The sequence below is a fragment of the Hibiscus syriacus genome, unplaced genomic scaffold, assembly GCF_006381635.1.
Source record: "Hibiscus syriacus cultivar Baekdansim isolate YM2019G1 unplaced genomic scaffold, ASM638163v2 tig00110435_pilon, whole genome shotgun sequence".
Taxonomy (NCBI): Eukaryota; Viridiplantae; Streptophyta; class Magnoliopsida; order Malvales; family Malvaceae; genus Hibiscus; species Hibiscus syriacus.
The window spans coordinates 31,375-49,551 of NW_024062736.1; the positions used below are offsets into that span (position 1 = coordinate 31,375).

Consider the following 18,177-nt stretch of genomic DNA (forward strand, 5'->3'; position numbering starts at 1 on the left):
TTGTTGATAGCGTTAGATGGTGGGTTGAGTGCAGTGTTCCTGTGTGTCTGTTTCGGGGGTTAAGCTCTTGAAGTGTGATGGGTCAAGTGTTTGTATGTGTTATTGTTGCGTTTTATGCTATGCTGCTGTCATGGTTTTGCTGCCGTGATTGGGTTGTTACAGGTTATGTGGCTCGGTTGGTGAGCCCTTGCTGCTCGGTGTTGCAGAAACTGGTGCCCTGTTAGTGCAGTTTTAATTTCGTTGTGGTTAGGCTGTAATTTTGTAAATGGTCAGCATGTCCTTATGTATTATCATGGATTGACTACTGAAGGTGCACTCTTTTTCCTCCAATTAGACTTAAGGGAGATTTTTTAACTAGACCTTGTTCGGTTTTATATACTCTTTACATTAAAAGCATATGAAACCACCTATTTCGGGAAAAAAATACCCAATCCTTAAAAAAATCAGTTTTAGAGCTAGAATTAAATATTAAAATACGCTGAAATATTGAACTTACAATAACAGTAATTTCGCTGTTAAGTTTCTATACACGTTGTTGGCTAATTAGTTTGTCGATTGTATGAGTAATTCACCAAATCAAACCCTTATTAATTACATCATTCACCAATAAAGTTCATTTGCATCTCGATTTTATGAGAATTTCGATGAGGGTTGGGTTGTCATCGAGAATAATCTGGGCATTACCAGCGAGTGTTTTCAGGTTATTAGATGGGAATACATCAACATGAGAAATGTTGTGTGTTAGTTTTGTGTTCGTTATTTTTCCTGAGTTCCAGCTATGTTGTTCTGCTTTGTTCTTCACCTTTTACCAATGATTGAAAATCGAAAGTAATTGAATTTTCATCCGGGAAAATAGCCACTCAGCTCAATGGCAAGAAAAAGGTCACAGAATAAGTAGCTGTCCCTTGTTCCCATATGTAATGGGGTAAGGGGAGGTAAGATAGTAGGTTGTCCCAACACTAGGCAATGGTGTGGGCTTGAAATTGTGTATGATATGTATATTTTGTCTAAGATTCATGAGAGAGTGTTTTTGTAATCAAACACTAGCCAACTAAATAGTGTTTTAATTTTATCTAACATTAGTACTAATAATGTATTGTATTCCTCACCCACATAATTCTTTTATTTCAAATTGGGAATGAAGTTTGTATGGTTTTTTAATCGAAGCAGCGATCCTCTTATTTGATGAGTTAGAATGGATATGAACTCTTAGCGTGACTTTGTGGGTGTCTACAAGATCTTTCATTAAACCTGAGATTCAAAGTACGGTTTTGTTCCCATCCAGAGGCGTGGATGAGGGTGTGCAGGAGGGGCGACCGCACAGGGCCCTAAAAAACAGGAGCCCCGAAATCGAGTATATCTATAGTGACATTTTTTCAATAAACGCCACTATAGATGAACCTATTGCGGCGTTTGTCAAAAAAAAAAACCCGCTATTGTTGTGGTTTTTATTGAAAAACGCCACTACAGATGGACCTATTGCGGCGTTTGTCAAAAAGCGCCACTATTGTTGCTCCGAAATCGAATATATCTAAAAAAAAAATAGGAGGCCCTTTATAAGAATTTGTACAGGACCCCCGACAACCTAGCCACGGCCCTGTTCCCATCAATCGAAAGGTTTTATAGTACGAATTCAAATATAAGATCATAATAACGAAATTGTAATTGACAAGTCTATAGATATAACATACTAACGTTATATTTTGACTTTAACAGAGATTATATCAATTATATTAGAGGGTCGTGATTTTTTATACCAGAAACAATTATTTAGATCAAGAATTCTTCAAAGATCTTATGCTCGTAAATCGATCGGTGCTGCCGATAGATGATGCAACATATTTAATCCGAATTTCAATCACGCAGCAAACCAAACAAAAAACCTTTGGATTCATCTCAAAATATCATCCTACAAGGAAGAAGATATTTGATTTCCCTTTGTCCAACCAAAAGTATAAAGAAAATGAGAATTATACGCCACCTACCAAACAGAGTCTTGTTCAACACTCTCTTTGTTATAATCAATATGCTAATGGCTTCCACTTGCTTCTCTCTCTCCCTCTCAGTTCATCCAATCCTTAAACGACCCCATTTTTCCTCTTATCTTTCTTGTCCCCGTTTTGCCCCCAAGGGTTTACTTAAATCCCACCCTTGCCCTCTCTGGTCTTCTTCTTTCTCCTTCTGCCTCCAGACGTTTCATCGCTCAACTTTTCCTTATCTCTCTTCCTCTTCGTTTTCTTCTTGTTCTTCTCTCTCCCCTCCCTCAATGGCTTCTTCTGTTCCTGTTAGTCATAACATTGAGTCCAACCCTCTCTTGCAAGATTTCGACTTTCCACCTTTTGATATTGTTGAAGCCAAACATGTTAGGCCTGGGATTCGTGCCTTGTTGAAGAAGCTCGTATGTCGTTTCGATCTTTTGGGCTATTTTCATTTCTGTTTTTTTTTTTTAATTTACATTGTTCTAGGGTTTATTATGTTTTGTCTTTTCTGGATCATTCGCTAGTTTCAGTCCTTGTTTGAGAATTTAAAACTTTGGTTTGAGCTTTAAAAATTGAAACTTGTGATGTTCTGATATAAGAGTTTATGAATTTTCTCTTTTTGTGTTTTGATTTTGATATATATATTTGTGTTGGCTGTGTAGGAGAGTGATTTGGATGAATTGGAGAAGACAGTGGAGCCTTCATGGCCAAAGCTGGCGGAGCCATTGGAAAAGATTATTGATCGGTTGACGGTTGTGTGGGGAATGGTTAATCATCTTAAAGCTGTTAAAGACACAGCTGAGCTCCGTGCTGCCATTGAAGAAGTCCAGGTACATTATCTTGTCTTTATGTTACTTGATTGGCAGACAATCAGATATGTAAAATGTAGTATGTATATGAAATGTTTATGCTTGAAGTGCCATCTTCAATGCTTCAGTCTTTTAGATATCTAATAACTATCTCGTTTTATTCTTTTGATTAAACCATGAATTTTAGTTAATATTATTGACATAAATCTTTGTAGCACTAGTATTAGCATGCATGATATGGCATAATATGCTAGGAGTTTTCTTCATTTTTTATTCTTTTTATTGGTTGAATCTGGAATGGTGTTATTCCTATTGGTCTTGAAGGATTTTGGTTTGGCAGTTGATAAATTTGATCCTAGTATTTTGTAGAGCTTAATTAAAGATGCATTGGTGCTTTACTCACTTCTTGGTCCTTACTATGCTTAGCTTTTCCTTACAGCCTGAAAAAGTGAAGTTTCAACTAAGATTGGGACAAAGTAAACCCATCTATAATGCCTTCAAGGCTATTAAAGAATCTCCTGATTGGCAGTCGCTGAGTGAAGCTCGCAAACGTATTGTAGATGGTAAGTATATGTAATTATTCAGCTTTATATCTAATATAGGGGGTTATTCTTCTGCTTTCGTTTTGGTGCCTTAATTCAATGCTAGAACCACTACCTTAATTTGGTTATTTGATATCAGCCAATACTAATTGCAAAGTATAATAGTTAACATGCTATAACAGATGTTAAGATGAACATTTCTGAAGTAAAGAAAAGGGGAAAAAATAATTTTTGTGATGCTGCATCTAGATACTGCAGATTTAAAACTGTTACAGTTACTACGTGTTTCTTCCATGCCTTTTAGTTCTTATGAGTGTTTGAACTGATAACTCTTTTGTTTTTTTATGTGTTCAGCCCAGATAAAGGAAGCTGTTCTCAATGGTGTTTCACTTGAAGACGATGAAAGAGAAAAGTTCAATAAAATTGAACAGGTGTGATAATATGAGTTGTGAAGTTTAAGTAGCATAAATGCATTATACTACTTGACCGTTATTATCTTTTGAATTCAACGACTGTGCCAAGCAAAATGAGGAGAAAGTAATTATACAAGTTTATTTTTAAAGTTCTTGGCCTCGTCTTCTACAAAATTCCTTCTTGTAACCTTATAAAATTTGTGCTCAATTGTGCCATGTTCATTCTTTTGGCTATTCATTTCTATTTACTATGAGCTGATTTGCAGGAATTGGAGAGGTTGTCTCAAAAATTTAGTGAGAATGTTTTGGATGCCACAAAGAAGTTTGAAAAGCTGATAACGATAAGAGAGAAATTGATGGTTTGCCTGCTACTGCTCTTGGGTTAGCTGCACAATCAGCAGCGTCTAAGGTATTCTTTTCCATAGGTTATCGTATGTTCGCTGGTCTTTCATTGTCAAGTCTTGTGCTGTTTCTGTTTTTCTGTCATGTAATAAATAATATCTCTTGGTTCTCACCTAGAGTCATTGTCAAGTCTTGTACTGTTTCTGTTTTTCTGCATGTAAAATAAAATATCTCTTGGTTCTAACCTAGGGTCATGAAAATGCAACTGCTGAGAATGGGCCATGGATGATTACGCTTGATGCTCCGAGTTTTATTTCAGTTATGCAACATGCTCGTAACCGTGCTTTGCGTGAGGAAGTATACGTGCTTATATAACACGGGCATCAAGTGGTGATTTGGATAATACACCAATCATCAATCAGATATTGAAACTTCGGTTGGAGAAGGCTAAGCTTCTCAATTACAATAATTATGCTGAGGTCTGACTCCAGAGTATATTTAAGACTGCATCGTTTTCACAGGCTGACTAAAGCATATTTGATCAGGTAAGCATGGCAACAAAAATGGCGACTGTTGATAAAGCTGAGGAACTATTAGAAAAGCTTCAGAGTGCTTCGTGGAATGCTGCTGTCCAGGGTACTATGCTATGGATATGGTTTCTTTTTGGGTTGAAAAGATTGCCAATGTTTTGATCTTTGATTTATCATGTGAAACATTTTAGTCTGTTTTGATTAAAAAGACTAATTTATGTCTGACACCTTTTTTTCTTATTTATTTGTCATATTTCGAAAGTTCAAATTTAACTTTAGGTGCTGTTTTTGTTGTCAGGGATACATTAAAACGCTAGCTTATTTTTAAAATGAAACTCCACTTACAGCAATTGATTTTGTAGTCATTTATATTACCTGTTCTCTGATTTGACTTCGAATTAATTCATCTTGATACAGCAGACAAGTAAACTTGCTGTGGACTGGGTCAAGAACTATGATCGATGTCCCAATGTATACATAGACCTTGTGAAGGAAATTGTTACTAGTTAAGAGGTTTGGAGGGTATTATTAGATGGGTTGCTAGGTCAGCTAATGTTGAGGCTGACGCCTTAGCAAAGGCTGGTATTGGCTAGCTTCTTTGTTTTGTTTCTGTTATAATTTAGGCTTTCGATCGGTTTGTATAGGGAACTTATATGCTTTGTTCCCCAAGTATTATGTAATTTCTGGGTTTTAATTATAAGGCACTCTTTTCCTTCTTCCGCTGATTAAGGAGCACTTTGTGATCCATTAATCATGAAGGGGGTTTTTATCGAGGCCTGCCATTCCTATCAAAAAAAAAAAATACAGCAGACAAGTTTATGTTGTACTCAGGAAGGTTGCATTTTTCTCTGATACCATTTCAGAACTTGATTTTTTCCAAGCCTTGTTGTATTGCTTTCCGTATTTCTCCTGAACGTGTTTCATGTTTTCACTACTAACGCAAGCTTTTCTGTACAAAAGATACATCGAAAGAAATTTAAAGCATATAATCCTTTCTGGTCCTTGCAGATGTTGAAGACTTAAAAAGTTTCTCCAAAAGTCAAGGTGCTCCAGAAGCGGATAATTTGAGCCATTGGGACATGAGCTTCTGGAGTGAGAGGCTTCGTGAGTCAAAATACAACATCAATGAGGTTGACTCTCTCACCTTCTCTATTTGCTAATTAAAGCATACCTTCAAGAGCTCAGTTATGTGAATAAAGCTTATGTCTCTCCTGGTGAAAAACAATCATACAGGAAGAACTCCGACCATATTTCTCATTTTCAAAGGTTATGGATGGCCTTTTCAACCTTGCCAAGGTACTTTTCGAGATTGATATTGAACCAGCTGATGGTCTGGCTCCTGTAAGTATTTCTTGGTTCCTCTATACTTTTCTTCAGTGCCTATTATGCAGAATATTAATTTTACATCCTACTTTAAAGGTTTGGAACAATGATGTGCGGTTCTACTGTGTCAAAGACTCTTCAGGTAGTCCAATTGCCTACTTTTATTTTGATCCATACTCTCGTCCATCAGAGAAAAGGGGAGGTGCATGGATGGATGAGGTCGTTTCTCGAAGTCGAGTACTGTCACGTAATGGTACCACCTCAAGGTTACCTATTGCCCACATGGTGTGTAATCAAACACCACCATTCGGGGACAAGCCAAGCCTCATGACATTCCGTGAAGTAAGTTGAAGATTTTGGCTTTTAGTATGACGCTAACGCTAATCAATTCTTGTATTCTGATTTCTGGATGATTATAAATGGAAACTAAGGTTCAGGTCCAGAAACCTAGAACTTTCCCATCTGCAGGCGACCTCTCTCAGTTCCTTTCCTCCCATAGTGGTGCTTCTGATTTTATCCCCCTAAGCACTGCTTTTATCATTAATATATCAGTTAAAGCAGTCTCATGTAAATGTTTGTCAAAAAGTAACAAATTGATAATCCTCGATCAAGTATGACTATAGCCCATGCTTTTCTACTGCAGAACTTTTTAGATTACAGGCATGGTTCTTGTACTCTTTTGAATAAATACCCATTTTACACATGCATTTGTGTGCTAGACCATCTGGTTCTAAGCAAACCTAATATCCTATAATATTATTGTTTAAACTAAAATCGACACTGGCATAGTCTGGTAAGATGAACGTTTGTATGTTTAGTTGACATCTAATCTTGCTTCCAGAGATTTTGGCTTTATTCTATCTTATTGTAGCAATAATGACTTTTGGATGTTCAAAGTGGCTGCTACAATTAGGTCCTGGGGGCTGATGGGATTTCTTATTTTCACAGGTAGAAACTGTCTTCCATGAATTTGGCCATGCACTTCAGCATATGCTGACTAAGCAAGATGAGGGTCTAGTAGCTGGCATTCGGGGGATTGAGTGGGATGCTGTTGAGTTGCCGTCCCAGTTCATGGAAAATTGGTGTTATCACAGGTTAACGTTTGCAACAACCAAAATCTATATCCCTGGGACTGCTTTAAAACTTCAGACACCATTTCCTTTTTGTTGGTAAAAGAAACAAATTAGATGTACGTGCACGTGGAAAATATGGAAACAAGATATATTTTCCACATGGAAAATATGTAACCCTTCACTGTTTTTACTCACTGTATGTGGTTTATCCTTATTGCATTTGATCATATCATGATGCAATGATGCCATAGGAAAAGATATGTCTATTTTGCCCTCGGTATGTTTAGCTTGAGCAAGTTTGATCTTTTTGTTCTCGTTATCTTCTGGCTAGGGCATGGATTAAAATCTAAATTTTATGCATCCTCTAATTATTTGTATGAACACTTCTCCCATATCCACGTGTGGAATTCCATTAATATCATGCAAATTTCATTTTCAAATCAATTATGACTTGCATTAGTAGATTTCTTTTTAAAATTCTTTTGTTTGCTTCAGGGATACATTGATGAGCATTGCAAAACATTATCACACAGGGGAGAGCCTGCCTGAAGAGGTATATTTGAAGCTCCTTGCTGCAAGGACTTTCCGTGCTGGTTCTCTAAGTCTTCGTCAGGTCAGTTGAACTTGTTCTTCCCTTGTGTCATTTTTGGTGTATATGTATTTTTGCAGAAACAATGTGTTTCCTGAGGATGTATTGTGGAACATAAGCCTGCCCCTTAATTTATGCAGGGTAACTTGAGAGAGTTCATTAGCTCCATGTTCCCCTTATCTATCCTCCTCTTTCTCTTGTTTCTCTAGTGCTTGCCTATCTACCATTCCATAGCTCTCTATGTTTTTGTCTTGTTTCAAAGGAGATTATAATTTTTGGTGAAGTGGATCAGTGTTTGCTCTCCTAATATAATAATTGACAGATCATTCCTAACTCTTTTTTTTTCAGATTAAATTTGCTAGCCTGGATTTGGAGTTGCATGCAAAATATATACCAGATGGATCTGAATCTGTTTATGATGTTGATCAGAGAGTTTCTAAAAAAACACAAGTAATCCCCCCATTGCCGGAAGATAGATTTCTTTGTGCTTTCAACCATATATTTGCAGGTTTGCTTCTATTCTTCTGGCCCCATCCCGTCTCCCCCGGCCGTCTCCCCCCTTGTGTACTTTTTACAACTACTATTTGGGCCAGACTTCACGTAGGGGATTTTGAATTGACGACTTTTGTGAATGGCAGGTGGATATGCTGCTGGATATTACAGTTACAAGGTATGCTTCTATCTTTTTTAGTCTCTTTCCTATAAAACTACAGTTGAAACATGTGTTTTCAATTTTTGTGGTTGGAACTATCTACTACGGTCTGAGTATCACCAATAAGAGAAAGACTATATATAAATTATTAACCCTTCTCCCTCTTCTCTTTTTCTATCTTGAACCTGCTCCTGCATTCTTGCATGTGTCAAGTATTTGTCTGTTAAAGTCTTATGATCTTTTTGTGAACTGTGGGAATGATGTCAATCCTTGTTTTTCATTTTCTTTCTTTCTCCCCTTGTTATGTGATTTGAAATTCAAATTGCTATTTTGCAGTGGGCAGAAGTTTTGTCTGCAGATGCTTTCTCAGCTTTCGAGGATGCTGGATTAGAAGACAGAAAGGTATGGTGGTTGAAATGGCTGCTCAGGATTTTTTTTTTTTTGCAATCTTTTGTTCTCTTTTGTATATTTTTCCTGTATAAATGATCTAACATGTTATGGACAAGATCCTTGTCTGCAGTGCCGATATATGATGCAATTATTGTTAATGTTTCCTTTCATTAGAAAAGGGCATTATTCATTGATTGATTGGTTACTAATGTCGAGTAAGGTGAGAGTTCCGGTTGGGAAAAACTGTGTCACTGTGATCATTTTCAACATTCCAGAGAGTTTTCATTACAAAGGTCTTTGGTTATTTTTCGATAAATATGGCGAGGTGGTGGATTCTTTCATCCCCAATAAAAGAAGCAAGGGAAGAAGTAGGTTTGGTTTTGTTCGTTTCACCAGACTGGAGGACGCGAGGAAGGCTATCAACTGTGTTGATAGATCTTGGATTCAAGGCAACAAAATTAGAGTATTCATGGCGAGATATCTTCCTCGTGATGTTTTCTGGAGGAAGAAGTTCTCTGGTCCTTATTCAGTCGAGGGAAACACTGTAAGGAAGGATGTTAGTCACACGGTGGCTCCCATTGCTGGTTCTGTTGACGACAGTAAATTCTCAACTCTCAAAGACAGCTTGTTAGGATGGTGCAGAATTTTTATTAAGTGGGTAGAGTCGTCTTCATTTGAAGAGGCAGTCGTATCCCCGTTATCCAAGGTGAGGGAGCTCGTTGGTGCCTTTCCAGTTAAGTTTCCTGAGCTGGAAGAGGGTTCTGAAGAAGCTGGAAGATCCATTCACTCTTCGGAGGTGCAGTCGGCCGTGAGGTGTTCTGAGAATGAAGAAATTTTTTTCTGCTGTTTGGGGACTAGTGCTAGAGGCAGCCTCCTGTCGGGTGAGGGTGTGGAGGACAGGAACATGGGAGAGGTTTTGATGATGGGTCCGAGGAGTGACTTTGGGGTCAGAGGATGGTTCTTTCCCAAATGGAGGGAGTGGGGGAACACAAGACATTGCTGGTGCATGCGGAGAGAGAAACAGTGGATGTCTTTAAGGACACTTGTTTGCCTGCACGTGGTTTGTGGAGAGTAAGGATTTTTTAATTAATTCTCCCATCCAGGATGGTCTCTTAGTGTCAAAGGAATTGGAAGATGTGAGCCAAAAGGATAAAGTGGATCTGTTGGTTCACGTGGAGAGGGATAATGAAGTTGTCTTTAGGAAAAATAGTGAGTATCATGTGCTTTTGTAGGCTCAAAGGATTATTTTAATGATTTCCCATGTTGGATGGTCGGGTTGAGATAAGGGAGGTGGAGGAAGGGATTCACGAGGGTGTTCTTACAACTACGCATTCGTAAATCCAAAGGGTATCGCAAGGCAGTACATGAGACCTAAGGTGGGTTCTAGCAACAAATTTAGATCTAAACAATTTTTTCAAGGGAATTTTACAGCTCCGAAAAGAAAGTATAGGGGTTCCCGAAGCAAGAGCCATCAAGTAAGGTGCATTGGGAGGATGAGGTGTCTGTTTTTGATGGCAGATTCACTTATGAATCTGATTTTCCAGCATTGGGGCAGTCTCAACAGAAGGATACGTTCAATTCCTTGCCTTTTGGGAAAGATTTGGGTTGTGAGTCTAATGGCGCAGTAGTGTATCTATTGTCGGAAGACGATGGCGGGGGAAGGAGTAGAAGGTTTAGGTGATCTACACCATGCTTGTTGTCTGGAGCTGGTAGTTCGGATGGTCTTTAACCAACAAGACGTGGTGATGTGGTGGATAGGCGCTATATGCGTGTTTTTTTTGTTTTCTTATCATGTGAAAGCTCCGTGGCCTTTGAGTTAGAAGTTGGCTTTTATGGTTTAGTCAGTTGTCACCCTTGGCTTTTTTCTTTGTTTTGTTTGATTGAGTGTCTATTGGGCTTCGTTTAGGTTTTTTGTTTGGCCAGTCTTTTTTAGACTGTTGTTGCTGCTTTGTTGGATTAGGCTGGTTCTGGTAGGATTGTTGGTGGTTGTTTTTGGTGTTTTGTTCTTATTGGGGGTGGCTCCCTGGTTGTATCGTGTTCATTCTATGGTTAATAAAATCTTAAGGCACTCTTTTCCTCCTTCCGTGATTAAGGAGCTTCTCTATAAGCTCCTTTAATCATGAAGGAGGTTTTTAACGGCCTGCAATTCCTATCAAAAAAAAATTTGATTGATTGGTTGTATTATGGCAGGCTGTTAAAGAAGCCGGCCACAAGTTCCGAGAGACTATTCTTGCTCTTGGGGGTGGAAAAGCACCATTAGAGGTTAGTTTTTACAAATTGTATATTGACATTCCTAATTCTGAAATTTTTTAATTTGATGTTTCTGTTTCTTGCCCTTTGTCGGCAACTTTCTGATAAGAGAACTTTTTTTTTTTTTGAAGTGCTTAACTTGTAATAGACCCTAGAGTTCTTCCATTGATTCTTCTTAAATGAGATTTGTTACATATCCAGGTCTTTGTTGAGTTCCGTGGACGTGAACCTTCACCCGAGGCATTGCTCAGGCACAATGGGTTACTACCCGCCACAGCCTGAACATAAGCTGTTCTGCTAAAGGGACATGGAAAGCAAGTTCTACAGTCATTAAGTTCCAGTTATACAACAGTTTTATGTTCAATTCATCCCTTCAAACTTTAGTAGCTAACCCTGCTAGGTTTAAATTCATGTGGGGTAGTGCTTTAGAGATGTCTGCAAACCTTAAAAAGATCCATTTAATCATGAATCTTCTTTGGTTCCGTGTTATCTCGCATAAAAATGGAGATTTGAATATTTTGCTTTGATAGAAAAATTCATGTACTATTTATCAATTAAGTGAAATTTTCGGGTGAAGCTTTTATTTATAATCTAAAACGCCTTTAATTTTGGTTGCATATTTGGCCTAACTACACTGCCTCAACATAACGTTAAAGTTCTGCAAACTTATAAATAAGATGGAAGAAACCAAAGATCTTAGTCTTTCATTGGAGAAGTAGGATATCTTTTTACCGTTGTAAATCGATAAACAACTCTTCCACCTTCTACTATCGTGGCTCAGGATAAGTCAATGGTTGTGGATTAACAGGCGAAGGTTCCGAAGCAGTTGATGGAGGCGGTATTACTACCTTTTTCTCGTTGATGGAGGCGGTATTACTACCTTTTTCTCCATAACTATCGAGAAGCGATTGGACCCTCGCAAGCTATAAATGCTGTCGATGGACTTCATGTATTCTGATGCATTGTTCTCTATGATCAAAGCATCCTCCAGCTCTCGAACAATGTCATCCATGCAAGGTCGATAAGCGGAAAAGGGCTCGATACATGCCAATGCTGCCTCGACTACTCTCCATATCGCCTCAGCATGGTACCCTCCCTTTCTGTTAGGGTCAACTATTTCATCGATCTTTGACTCCCTTATGAAAGGTTTTGCCTGGGTGGAAAGGTATTGTACTTTGTTAATATAGGAGTTGGGTTAATTGAACAATCTAGAAATAAGAAACCATTAGATCAGATTATACCCATTCGACCAAACTCCATTCGTTTAGCGGCCTTTGTATGTTTAGAGGCTCCCTTCCACTTATAGTTTCAAGTAGAACCACACCGAAGCTGAATACATCACTTTTTGCAGATAGTTGCTGGGTTGAATAATACCTGAATAACAACACATATTGTGATTCACCAAAGGCAAGTTATGGCTAGATTGACCCTAGTTTGTGCCTAAATTTCTTCGTCTCTTCATTTTTCTTCAGTACACGAGTCCTACACATGTCCGACACATTCAGACATGAAAATCGGAATATGACCCTTAAACATAAATTAGCTATAAAACATTGATTCGTACTCGGGGTCCATGTATCCTGCAGTGCCTCTCACTTCAAGGGAAGCATTACTGTCACCTTCTTGAGGAGCATATTTTGAAAAACCAAAGTCTGCTACTTTAGCACACATGCTATCGTCCAAAAGTATGTTGCTTGATTTCACATCCCTATGTACAACACTCCGCCCGCCATAGGTATAAAGATACATCAAACCTGAATACCGAAAACGACATTCGAATCAGATCAATGTTCTTATTTTGTTGCAGAGAAAAATCATATAAAACATCAATAGATGAGCAGTTTGTTGTGTTTATTACCTCGAGCAGCACCAAGAGCAATGGAAAGCCTGGTTGGCCAGTCCAAAATTTTCCGTTTTGCTGCTTCTCCTGTCAAAAATAATTGATGATCGGAAAGTTATTAACATCATTAGAGAAAAATTATAGGAATGGTGGTGAAAAAGTACCATAGAGTCGATCTTGCAAAGATCCATTGGACATGAAACGATAAACGAGGATTTGTTGATCGTTTTCGCAGCAATAACCAAGAAGAGGAACCAGGTTCTCATGCCGAATGACCGAAAGAAGGTTTAGCTATTGATATATTGAAAATAGTTAGCAATTCCTATACATTTGCATCAAAGGCGTAGATGGAAGATTCTAAGGTGATAGTTTTATGCATATAGAGCGTTTACCTCGTTCTCAAATTCTCGAGTTCCTTGCGTTGAGGTGGCTGATCGGACCTTCACAGCAACTTCCTGACCATCAGGTAGAGTACCTTGATACACTGATCCGAAGCCGCCTTCTCCGATCAATGTATTGTAGTTTTGGGTAGCAATCTCAATGTACTCTAAGTTATGTCTGTATAGATATTGGCCTAAAAAAACCTTCATCTGTGTTAGGAATGGAGAACACCAAATCTGCATTTCGAAAGTTACATACATCAATTCAGCTATGCGATTAGATCATGGGGGTAAACTACCAATTAGTCACCAAACTATTGGGGTGTTCTGTTTTCATCGCCTAACTGAAAATTTTGTAAACTTGGCTGCTGAGGTTTCACTTTAGTTTCAAGGCCGTTAAACCGATGTTGGAGGAGCTGACTTGTCAGTTTTTTAATTGTTATAATTACATTTAGTCCTTCACTTACAAATTCTATCAATTTGGTCTTATTTAAAAATAATTCAAATGATTTTTAGTTTGGTGACCAAAACAGAACACCCTCAATAATTTGGTGACTAATGGAATAGTTTACCCTATATCATGTCAGCGTCCAGGAAATGAAGGAAAAGGTTACTCACTCTTTGCCAAGGAGAGTCCTTTCCCATTGTATTTTCTCCTAGCCATTAGTTTTTGTCTGTAAAGGCAAACAACAATGGCTCCAAGAGCCACAGTAACTACAGCAGATCCACATGCAGCAACACCGATCATAATTCCTTTAATTGGACCCCTTGATTTTCTGGGACATGCTCCCGTGCTGAGATACGCATGCAAAAATATCAGTTCATTTTCTCTTAAATGCTTCTCCACTGTTCTTCAAAGTTTGAAAAATAGAATATTTCCATACTCAGTGGTTAACTTTGAGCTGTTCAAGGTAGATGGAAGCTCACTGTCAAGTTGTGGATTGCACCCGTAGTATCTGAGGAAGAAATTGCATCAGTATCTGTATATTCATAATTTCAAACAGAAAAACAGCTAATTTTGCAGCAGAATATAACTTTTTTTCTTTCCATAAGAAAACAACTCACAATGTACTCAAGTGTGGAAGTGAGATAAGAGACTTTGGTACAGATCCTTCAAGTTCATTGTTGCTTATATCCCTGAAAATATCACATTTTATCAACAGCTGTTTATGGTGTTTTAGAGTTATAATGAGCTAACCAAAAATGACAGAAATTTGGGTTTGAAGAGAAAATTACACTGATGTCAGATTAGAGGATGATGGGAATGATGGAATCTCCCCGCTGAAATCATTTTTGCTCAGGTTCCTAAAAGAATACAACTTAGAGAGTAAACAACACCAAAAAAAAACCAAAGGAAAAGAGCTTCAAAGGAGATCATACAATGTTTTTAGGTAGGTTAGCTTTGTGATACTTGGAGGCATTGTCCCTTTAAATTTATTTGAAGAAAGATCCCTGCAATTATAAAATATGAAAGCAAACAAGAGTCAACAGAATATGTATCGGACATAAGTACTTCAAGAAAAAAAAATCAGAGCAATATAGAAAAGAGAACTTACAGATCCGTGATAACTGTGGAACCATTGATGGAGTTGCAGGCCAAACCTTGCCAGGGATCGGGAAGACATGGATCTCCTGACCAAGTTTCCAGTAAGCTATTTCCTTGGTTAAGCATTAACAAATCCTCTTTCACCTTCTTTATCTCAATCACTGAACAGGAGGAGAAATGTCAGGATCTTGAATTACTACATGAAATGTACAATTTGCTGAGCTTACCATCATCGTAGTCTGTCTCTAGATCCCTTGGGAGTACCTGCAAGATCTCAAAGGCATTGCAAATGGGTCCAAGTTTAGATTCATTTGATCCCTTAACCAAGGTTAAATTCAGAGACCCTTTAGCTGTCACATTGTAAACAACCTCTCTATAGTTCGAACCCCTCGCTGATATATCAAAATTCTCATCTCTCTTCTCATCGTTGATGTAAATATCGAACACCCTTTGACCAATTCCAACAGTATCATTCAGCTCAAGAAAGAAGAGGATCACAGTGTAGATATGGTCCCCATTATCAAGGCCATTTTGAAGGAACTCCAATCGTGTTGAATCCGTAACAGCGGTTTGAAGAACATCGAGTGGCACTGTGGTATTCACATTGTTGTGAATGGTAACAGTGGAGTTGGCTTGAAAGTAAAGGCCCCATGCTGGTTTCCAGATTCTGTCAAGTCTGTCGTCTGGGTACCTGAAATTGGCAAATAAGCATCCACTTGAACCAGAATTAGCACTTGTTGATCATGTTAGCCAGGTGAAAATTATGGTTTTAAGGATACAGAGATTATATACCTGGTCTCTCCAATGCCCCCCAGATCGGTTCTATTAACAAGTGTCAGAATATTGGATGATTTATCCTTTAGATACTTTGTATCATTCAAAGGCCTTAGTTCAAGACTCGATATGTAGGGATCCCCTTTTCCATGCAGTAAGCAGAAGTCAGTATAAATATTCGGAGCTTGGAAAATCCCCTCGACCACAGAGGCCTCCGATGACGAGTCCACAACGCCTAATGGCGTGGTACCGATTGAAACCGTAAACGAAGAATCAAACTCCTCTCCGCCAGGGACGAACCCCTTACCAAATAGCCTAGATCTTTAACCGTCGTTAAGCTATAACATCTCTTCCCCGATTCGATCTCAAAAACCCGAGCTCTTTCATTGCCCTGATGCAAGTTTCTGCAACTTTTTCTGTTTGTAAACCATTGATCATCAGGTATCCAAGATAGATTTTCATCTGTAAAACTCGATTCAGCGCAGCATGCTATGTTCAAAAACCCTGCATGAAAATTTTTACAGTTTAGAACATCAACTTTTACTAATCCACTGAAATCCAACAATTATCAACAAAGATCTGAATTTACTGATCCAACATAAATTCTGACAGACATTCCAGAGACAAAATCAACGACGTTAACTGTTTCGTGTAAGATAAACACAACTTATATGAACTTTTTCGTTTGATCTACTATGAATAATATAAACGAATACTAACCTTGTGCATTAGTTGATTGAAAAAGATAGAAGAAACAAAAGATCAAAAACATAAAACTTGTTAAAACCCAGCAAACCAACTCTTCCTTCATCATCTCATCTTAAATGGAAGACGACCCATGTCGGGTAATCAAAATCATAATATCAAGCCAACCAAGTTCTCAAACTTGCACCAAATGACCGGCTAACCCTTGTGAAAACCAAGAACTCAACCATTCGTAAGACGATCAAAGTCATCGAATTCAGCCGACATTTTTTCCGCTCTTGTTTGGATCAAAGTTACAAGTTCACGTTGGAGATCATTAAGTTTTCCGGTGATTACTCTCAGACAAGTGGAACAATGATAGGAGGAGGAAATGATAGAGGTTTGACTTCATAATAAAGAAAAACTAGAGGAGCTTAATTGATTTCCTGAGAAGTTAAGAAGGAAATAGATTATAATACAAAAGTTTGATTATCGGATTTATGTTAAAATAATGGGATTAATAAAGCATTACTATTAATTGGTTATAGTTTGTTTTGGTGGTGGATGGTAGTCAATGTATTAAAATTTGGGTTAAAATAATGGAGCTGAACAACCTCTCAGCTTCGTCTGCCTTCTTGTCTGTTACCATGGACGCAACATCATCGAACAATGGCCATTGGGCCACTATTTATAATAATAACAAATAATAATAGTATAATACTAATAATATCAATATTTTTAAAATCGGACCGGACCTTGAACCGTTGAAGGTACTGGTTCACTGGTTCAACCGGATTTTATATAAAATAGTTTTTTTTTTAAATTTTACATAATATTCAAAGCAATATTAATATATATATAACACTTTTTTTTAAGTTTACAATATTAAAAGGTATAAAAATATCACAAGTCATAACATATATAAATTAAAAAACATGAAATCAAGTGAAACAAAATGATTCAAATCAACTACAACATAATATTTAAGGTAAAACATATTATATAATAAATATAATTATATAACTATAATCAAAAAATAAATTTGGGGCTGAAAAAATCATAACAAACGATGTCGTTAGATTTAATTTTTTTTTAAAAATAATCCCACATGGCTAATAAACATAGAAGAGCATCCCAAAAGTCTAAAGAGTAAAAATATGATACCAAAACAATCACACATGGCTAAGAAACATAGAAGAGCATCCCAACTGACTTCTATAAATACTAGAGGTAATTTGACATTCAAAATCATGGAGCCTTTTGGTGAGCACAGAGCGAACTATTCTTTCGTTTCAATTGAGCTCGAATTTCTGGCTTCAATCGAGCTTCTAAATTTTTTTTGAGTTCGAGCCTTTTCGAGTTCAAGTTTCAATATTATATTTCGAGTTCGAGTTGAACTTGATAATTTTTAGCTCGTGAGTTTTTTAGTCAAGTTGAGCTTAGTTTAAAGTTTTCGAGCTCGAGTTGAGCTCAGCAGTACTCGAGTTCGACTCGGCTCGTTTAACAAATGACGTCATTTGGTTTAATTTTTTTTAAAGAAAAAAAGAGAACCGGCGGTTCACACCGGTTTTGCCGGTTTTCAGCCGGTTCACTCCGGTTTTTCCGGTTTTGGGAGTAAACCGGACCGGACAGGCCATCGGTTCACGGTTCAACCGGTCGAACCGACCGGTCCGGTCCAGTTTTAATAACATTGAATAATATAGAGTTAATCACTTTTTGATTTATAGATTGTTAATACTTTATACGGATTTTTAAACTTAATCACCTTAATATTAAAATAATAAGAAAGCAAACAATTTTGAGATTGAAAAATAAAAAGAAAATGAATAACTATGACAACATTGTTCAATTGTAGTTGTTTCAGATAAAACAAAACCATAGATTTTATAATTAATCAGATGAAAAAAAATTAAACCTCAAATAACTTGGACGAACGAAAATGACGTGAGACAGACGAGGATTAAGCAGGGACATTGAGGATGGGATAGATGTAACCTTATACTCGAGTTTATGAAATTAGCTCTATTGATATCTTTATATGTAACTCCGTCTCCAGGCACC

At 37.6% G+C, this 18,177-nt stretch overlaps 2 pseudogenes; one reads left to right on the forward strand and one right to left on the reverse strand.

Moving 5' to 3' along the window:
• Window positions 1-1,962: 1,962 nt before the first annotated feature.
• On the forward strand, window positions 1,963-11,184 carry LOC120125631 (annotated as a pseudogene).
• A 318-nt stretch (window positions 11,185-11,502) lies between these two features.
• Window positions 11,503-16,567, reverse strand: LOC120125630 (annotated as a pseudogene).
• Between the last annotated feature and the right edge of the window lie 1,610 nt (window positions 16,568-18,177).